General features: G+C 34.3%; 1 non-coding gene across 1 annotated transcript; it reads left to right on the top strand.

The window, feature by feature from the left end:
- Nucleotides 1–5,897: 5,897 nt before the first annotated feature.
- Nucleotides 5,898–6,016, top strand: LOC146530914 (5S ribosomal RNA). Its single transcript, XR_014878871.1, has one exon. It is a non-coding gene; the product is annotated as a 5S ribosomal RNA (ribosomal RNA).
- The last annotated feature ends 2,669 nt before the right edge of the window (nucleotides 6,017–8,685 follow it).

Genomic DNA, 8,685 nt, shown 5'->3' with positions numbered 1-8,685 from the left:
TTTTGCTTGTATATTTCCGAAAAAAATATAAGTTATATAGCCACACCAACCATAGCTTAATTTTGCAGCAGACAGAATTTATCATCTTTAGAATATATGAGAGAAAAGATTAGGAGAAAGTGGATCTAATATTGGCCTTGTTTTGTCCTTAGCCTTGCCAATTCTCTGTGCTTTATTAATAACTGTTTTGTTAATGCTGCCAGAATTCTTTAAAGTGTTGGATGCTAATTCTTTTAAGTTCATATGTTCTGTAAATTCTTTAAGGCCATAGAATATTAAGGTTTTCTCTTATTAAGTGGTATAAGCGTAACAAACATACCTTGTCATAATTATTGCGATATATTTTCTAAATTTTGTGCCTCTTCTATACCACTGACAATCGTATGCTGCGTCCGCTATATCTAAACTCTAAAACATATTATAAATAGTTTAATCTTAGCGACTTTTGTACTTCGATATAAGACTGGAGAATGGAATGAAAATTCAAGTACTTGGTTTACTTACCGTGTCAACCAGCATTTGTCCAGGATAGGATAAAATGAACATTTCAAACATGACCACTAGGGCGGCCGCTATGTAATTAAGGAACATTCCGTCTGCCATCTAAAAATTATGCTATTACTATAAAAATATATATTCTATTTACTTTTATTATATTTTAATTGTGTTTCATTACGTTATTTTAAATCGTTGCTAGTAACCGATAGGTTTTTTTTACATACGCTTGATATTTTTTTCAGCTTCAAGCTGCAGCTTGAATCCTGCATATAGCATATAGCGGAGAAGTATAGTGAACTTAGTGTTAAGACACTCCATTTCCCAGCTTCCACCGAGAATTTTTGAGGTATTGGGTGTTGAGTGGCGTAACGTATTAAAGTCGCGCTTTTTTTTTGGTACCAGAGCGAACAAATGAATTCATTCCCCCAAGTGGGGATCGAACACACAGCCGTCGCGTTACATTCACACTTGTGCCCCTGCTCCACGACGACAATAATATTATAATAAAATTTTACGTAAAAAATAATATATAGGTATACCAGCGCCATAAATCCATAACAACAGATCACTATTGATGATGATGACACTTGTGTAAAAATTATCTTTCCGAAAATTCGATTTAAATCGTCGACAATACTGAAATTGACATGTAAAAATTTTAAAATATTAAAATTTCATTGAAACAATTCTAAAAAATATATATTAAATTGTTGCTTATGAGTTTTATTAGAACCTTAACAGTTTCTGATGCAATATAACAATATCTTTTATGTCATCACAATTTTCATCTTCTTCAAAGTCTGTAAGAGAATCGGAAGGCGGGATGACATTTTCCAGGTCGATCTTAAGAAGATTAAAAAGTGCACTAACATCTAGAATCAGTGCTACTTGTAGTAATTCACTTGAAATATATATGCAAATATAGAGTAATGTACCTGAAATGTAAAAAAATTGAGATTTTGATTACTCTTACAAGGAACCGAATACGAAATAGAATGTAATTTTTTTTACTTCTTTTAATTAGCTGGAGAACTTTATGTCTATGACTATAACCGCGACAGATTGTGGGGTCGTTTCCCAAAATTCCATATTTTATATTTATATTTCTTCGCTCTGGTGTCGAGGCAAAGCGTGAGAGAGACTGCTCAACAACTAAGGCCTCCAGAATTATGCGAAAAATGGGAAGCGGGATGTCGTAGATTAACGTAACATGCTACATACAAGATACAGCGTGTAGCTAAAAAATAAGTTAAATATAACCGTATATACAGGGTGTCCCAGGAGTCAACGATAAAACGAAACCAGGTGATAAACCAAGTCATGACAGTTATGAGAAAAATATATGGTTTTGTTTTATCGTTGACTCCTGGGACACCCTGTATAAGTATACAATTTCGACACAGAAGGTTAATAATTATATCTCTTCATAAAATACAAAAGGCACTCGTATAAAAGGTATCGATTCTAAAATAGCACTTTAAAATTAACCTAGTCTAATTATAACTTATTTTGGAACGTAAATAAGTACTTACATGTTATCACCTGATATATGTATGCAATCACATACAAATAGTGTGAGTCTATGTAGTGAAAAAAATATATTTGTATAGTAAATTTGTAATTTGCTACAGTTTTAGTGTTGAACTCGTAAACTGTCATGGCAAGAGGCACAAATTCAAATAGTGCCAATGTAACGACGGCCGCTTTAAAGAATGCTAAAAACGAAAGTTATTTGCTGGGGCACATATTTATTTAAACAATTAGATATATTCGTTAGTTAATAATGTGTACTAAGAAACTTAAATCTTTTCAACGATCAACAGTGATCTTTTCAACGTAAAATTCGCAAAAATGTGATTCCATCCCTATCCAAATTCAAATAGTTTTGAAATTGTACTTAAGCCGTTTTTGTACTTACATATAGTTAACTTATCTCTTAAATATAAATTAAAAACATCACTATACCACCCCCAAAAAAATTTAACCGCTGCACCCAAAATTGCATGCGTTGCAATTTTTCCTCACTTTCAATATTAATTGGCCATATTTGTCCTATCTTTTCTATGACATCTCTTATTTCTTTTCTATTAAGAAACAAAACAGACAGCTTAACTAAGGCTGAAAAAAAATAAAAATATAATTAATAAGCGGACGCGCGCAGCTTCGCTTGCGTATTTAGGGGGAATTCTAATAACCCATGAAACATGTGTTCAATGAAATATTTTTAAGAGTCTAAATTTCATATTTTATAAAAATCGGTGGCGATTTAAAGATTTTTCCATACAAACTTTCAACCCCTTATTTGCACCCTTAGGAGGTGAATTCTAGAAAACGATGAAACAAGTGTTCAATTAAATACTTTTAAAAATCAAAATTTCAAATTTTATAAAAATCGGTGCCGATTTGTGAGTTCTATTATAAATCGGGAAAATTAATTATTTTTATTTGTTTGCTCTGGTAACAAAGAAGAGCCCGGCCTCTAGTCTACGGCGGAAAATGTATCGGAGTGTCTTAACTCTAAATTCTCTCTGCCTACCCTGCTATACGCGGGATACAAACATGTAGCTGGAAAAAAAGAAAAAAATGGTAATTATGCTACCTTGCATACACCCCACAATGACAGTCATTGATCTGACTACTTCCAAGAACTCAACACCAATTTCGTCTTTTCTTACAACGTATAAAACCATTCCAGCAAACATATATAACGAGAAAATTAAAATTATTAATATTTTAAACAAATTTAAAGCATACTTTTTAGGTTCATTAAAAATATCAATGCCAACTAATTTCAATATATTTAATTGACGAATGAAAGTTTTAACAAATGTTGGTGGCAAACTGTCCAAAGACGCCATTTGTGGGTTTTCCATCGTGGAAATTATGGTGGAAATGATCCCGTAAAGCCACAGTCGTGCTTAAAAACCATATTGATACAAAGGAAATCGCCTAAAGCATTTCGATACGTAAGGTTAGTAGATTAAAATTACGTCTTATTTTTCTGATTGTTTCTTTTATTCAGGTTAGTATGTGCGGAAAATGCAATGTAATATGCTAATTTTTTTTATTAGAAACCGTCGTGACGCAGTGGTACAAGCGTGTGACCGTTGACGCGACGGTTGTGGGTTCGATTCCCACCCGGAGAATTAAATATTACATTTTAATTTTCTGGTAGCAATGCAAAGCGAAGCGTTGAGTTCCCCCACTCATGCGTCAAGCGGAAAATAGGGAACGGTATGATTTCTATAGAATTAGAGGTGGGTAAAATATTTTTAATAGAAAAAACCATGATTTTGAGAAAGAAAAAAAATATTTTTTTTAATTGTTGATTTATGTATCTACTTATGTAGATTTAAAAAGCATTTACTACTGTATCATATAAAATGATTTTATAAGCCTAATTTTTGTACAAAAACGTGTTTGTACACATATTTATTGGACGTTTCCCAAAACTTGATATTTTAAGAGGTATAATTATGTAACTATAAAAAATTCTAAATTCAAAATTTTCTTTATTCAAATAAACCATTAAAAGCTCTTTTGAATCGTCGTATGTACATGCCAACAAAAAGCTACCACAGGTTCGGAAAGCAGTTCTGCTGAGAAGAACCGGCAAGAAACTCTTTTTTAATTTTTATAATTCTAAAGATCCGATATGTATTAGTCTAAATCAATAATTTATCATCATCATCATCAACAGCCATCCTTTGTCCACTGTTGGACATAGGCCTTCCCCAATTCTCGCTTCAGCTCTTCTCGCTCTTCAGCTTTTCGGACCCATCCGCTTCCCGCCAATCTCTTTATGTCGTCGGCCCATCTGGCAGGGGGTCCTCCCACCGGTCGTTTTGTATGGGGTCTCCACTCTAAGACACGTCTGCCCCAGCGGCCGTCGGCTCTACGACAGATATGCCCCGCCCATTCCTACTTCAGCTTACTAATTCTTTGGGCTATGTCGGTAACCCTGGTTCTCCTCCGGATTTCCTCGTTTCTATCCTTAAGAGATACACTGAGCACAGCTCGCTCCATGGCGCGCTGAGCGACTTGAAATTTGTGGACGAGGCCTTTCGTTAGAGTCCATGTCTCCGCCCCGTACGTCATGACCGGAAGAACGCACTGGTCGAATGTCCGAGATTTCAGGAATTGAGGTACTGGCGAGTCGAAGATTTGACGAAGTTTTCCGTACGCTGCCCAGCCCAATCGTATTCTTCTGTCAGCCTCTTTGTCAGAGTTGTTCCTACCAAGTTGTATAGTCAATAATTTATAACGATATGTAAATATGATAGGTATATGATGTAAACAATAAAATTTATTTTTCTTAATTTTCGTCCAAACCGTACAAAAATTAAACTTGTGCAGATATAATATTAGAAAATTATAATTTTATATTATTAGCAAATGTTCAGGGTTTTCTTTTTTAAATGGCCTACAGGCGTTATTTACGGACATGCAATTTTCTTGGGAAGGTGAATTTTACAATATTTTATAATCTTAACTTTAGCAGTACTAATTCAAGGGTAGAAGTTATGTATAATTGTACTTTATAAAAAATAAAAGAAATAAAAAATTACACAATGGATTTATGTTAGGACTAGCGGACGCGCGCAGCTTCGCTTGCTTATTTAGGGGTGAATTCTAGAAAACCATGAAACACATGATCAATTAAATCCTTTTAAGAGTCTGAATTTTAAATTTTATAAAAATCGGTGCCGATTTATTTTTTATTCCATACAAACATTTAACCCATATTTCACCCCTTTAGGGTTAAAATTTTTCAAAATCCCTTCTTAGTGGATGTCCAGATTACGAAAGTAAACATCTGTCCAAATTCCACGTTTGTACGATCAGCAATTACGGCTGTGCGTGCGTCTTACCCAGTGGCGTAGCTAGGGGGGTGCGAGCGGGGCGGTCGCACCGGGCATCAACAGGAAAAGGACATCAAAGTCGACGATTAGTGTGTTTTTTCTTTGTTTTTTAGACCTTATACCATGTTAAAGGGCATCAAGTCCTCTAAGCCGCACCGGGCATCAAAAGGAAAGGGGCATCAAAGTCGACGATCACTTTGTTTTTTTTAGAACTCAACGTCCACGATCACGTTTTTTTAGAAGTCAACGTCGACGATTACGTTTTTTGTTTAGAAGTCAACGTTGACGATCACTTTGTTTTTTTTTTAGAACTCATCAAGAGAAAAGAGGGATCAAAGTTGACGATAAGGTTGTTTTTTTTTTCTTTTTTTTTTAGAAGTCATCAACAGGAAAGGGGCATCAAGTCCCCCGAGCCGCTCCGGGCAGCAAATACCCTAGCTACGCCACTGGTCTTACCTCACTCAGTGAGGACAAGTCCTTTTAAATATATAGATAGTATTTAACATAATTATGAAAACATATTTGCTAACCTCAGTCGCCAACGTCCATACCACGTTGAACACACCGGTTCTCGTCCGATCACCGAAGTTAAGCAACGTCGGGCGCGTTCAGTACTTGGATGGGTGACCGCCTGGGAACACCGCGTGCCGTTGGCTTTTTGCTTGTATATTTCCGAAAAAAATATAAGTTATATAGCCACACCAACCATAGCTTAATTTTGCAGCAGACAGAATTTATCATCTTTAGAATATATGAGAGAAAAGATTAGGAGAAAGTGGATCTAATATTGGCCTTGTTTTGTCCTTAGCCTTGCCAATTCTCTGTGCTTTATTAATAACTGTTTTGTTAATGCTGCCAGAATTCTTTAAAGTGTTGGATGCTAATTCTTTTAAGTTCATATGTTCTGTAAATTCTTTAAGGCCATAGAATATTAAGGTTTTCTCTTATTAAGTGGTATAAGCGTAACAAACATACCTTGTCATAATTATTGCGATATATTTTCTAAATTTTGTGCCTCTTCTATACCACTGACAATCGTATGCTGCGTCCGCTATATCTAAACTCTAAAACATATTATAAATAGTTTAATCTTAGCGACTTTTGTACTTCGATATAAGACTGGAGAATGGAATGAAAATTCAAGTACTTGGTTTACTTACCGTGTCAACCAGCATTTGTCCAGGATAGGATAAAATGAACATTTCAAACATGACCACTAGGGCGGCCGCTATGTAATTAAGGAACATTCCGTCTGCCATCTAAAAATTATGCTATTACTATAAAAATATATATTCTATTTACTTTTATTATATTTTAATTGTGTTTCATTACGTTATTTTAAATCGTTGCTAGTAACCGATAGGTTTTTTTTACATACGCTTGATATTTTTTTCAGCTTCAAGCTGCAGCTTGAATCCTGCATATAGCATATAGCGGAGAAGTATAGTGAACTTAGTGTTAAGACACTCCATTTCCCAGCTTCCACCGAGAATTTTTGAGGTATTGGGTGTTGAGTGGCGTAACGTATTAAAGTCGCGCTTTTTTTTTGGTACCAGAGCGAACAAATGAATTCATTCCCCCAAGTGGGGATCGAACACACAGCCGTCGCGTTACATTCACACTTGTGCCCCTGCTCCACGACGACAATAATATTATAATAAAATTTTACGTAAAAAATAATATATAGGTATACCAGCGCCATAAATCCATAACAACAGATCACTATTGATGATGATGACACTTGTGTAAAAATTATCTTTCCGAAAATTCGATTTAAATCGTCGACAATACTGAAATTGACATGTAAAAATTTTAAAATATTAAAATTTCATTGAAACAATTCTAAAAAATATATATTAAATTGTTGCTTATGAGTTTTATTAGAACCTTAACAGTTTCTGATGCAATATAACAATATCTTTTATGTCATCACAATTTTCATCTTCTTCAAAGTCTGTAAGAGAATCGGAAGGCGGGATGACATTTTCCAGGTCGATCTTAAGAAGATTAAAAAGTGCACTAACATCTAGAATCAGTGCTACTTGTAGTAATTCACTTGAAATATATATGCAAATATAGAGTAATGTACCTGAAATGTAAAAAAATTGAGATTTTGATTACTCTTACAAGGAACCGAATACGAAATAGAATGTAATTTTTTTTACTTCTTTTAATTAGCTGGAGAACTTTATGTCTATGACTATAACCGCGACAGATTGTGGGGTCGTTTCCCAAAATTCCATATTTTATATTTATATTTCTTCGCTCTGGTGTCGAGGCAAAGCGTGAGAGAGACTGCTCAACAACTAAGGCCTCCAGAATTATGCGAAAAATGGGAAGCGGGATGTCGTAGATTAACGTAACATGCTACATACAAGATACAGCGTGTAGCTAAAAAATAAGTTAAATATAACCGTATATACAGGGTGTCCCAGGAGTCAACGATAAAACGAAACCAGGTGATAAACCAAGTCATGACAGTTATGAGAAAAATATATGGTTTTGTTTTATCGTTGACTCCTGGGACACCCTGTATAAGTATACAATTTCGACACAGAAGGTTAATAATTATATCTCTTCATAAAATACAAAAGGCACTCGTATAAAAGGTATCGATTCTAAAATAGCACTTTAAAATTAACCTAGTCTAATTATAACTTATTTTGGAACGTAAATAAGTACTTACATGTTATCACCTGATATATGTATGCAATCACATACAAATAGTGTGAGTCTATGTAGTGAAAAAAATATATTTGTATAGTAAATTTGTAATTTGCTACAGTTTTAGTGTTGAACTCGTAAACTGTCATGGCAAGAGGCACAAATTCAAATAGTGCCAATGTAACGACGGCCGCTTTAAAGAATGCTAAAAACGAAAGTTATTTGCCGGGGCACATATTTATTTAAACAATTAGATATATTCGTTAGTTAATAATGTGTACTAAGAAACTTAAATCTTTTCAACGATCAACAGTGATCTTTTCAACGTAAAATTCGCAAAAATGTGATTCCATCCCTATCCAAATTCAAATAGTTTTGAAATTGTACTTAAGCCGTTTTTGTACTTACATATAGTTAACTTATCTCTTAAATATAAATTAAAAACATCACTATACCACCCCCAAAAAAATTTAACCGCTGCACCCAAAATTGCATGCGTTGCAATTTTTCCTCACTTTCAATATTAATTGGCCATATTTGTCCTATCTTTTCTATGACATCTCTTATTTCTTTTCTATTAAGAAACAAAACAGACAGCTTAACTAAGGCTGAAAAAAAATAAAAATATAATTAATAAGCGGACGCGCGCAGCTTCGCTTGC

The sequence above is a fragment of the Heliconius melpomene genome, chromosome 16, assembly GCF_056956725.1.
Source record: "Heliconius melpomene rosina isolate 202511_hmr_F chromosome 16, ASM5695672v1, whole genome shotgun sequence".
NCBI classification, from domain to species: Eukaryota; Metazoa; Arthropoda; class Insecta; order Lepidoptera; family Nymphalidae; genus Heliconius; species Heliconius melpomene.
Note: the sequence above shows the minus strand (reverse complement) of the source record. Positions and strands in the feature narration are given on the sequence as shown.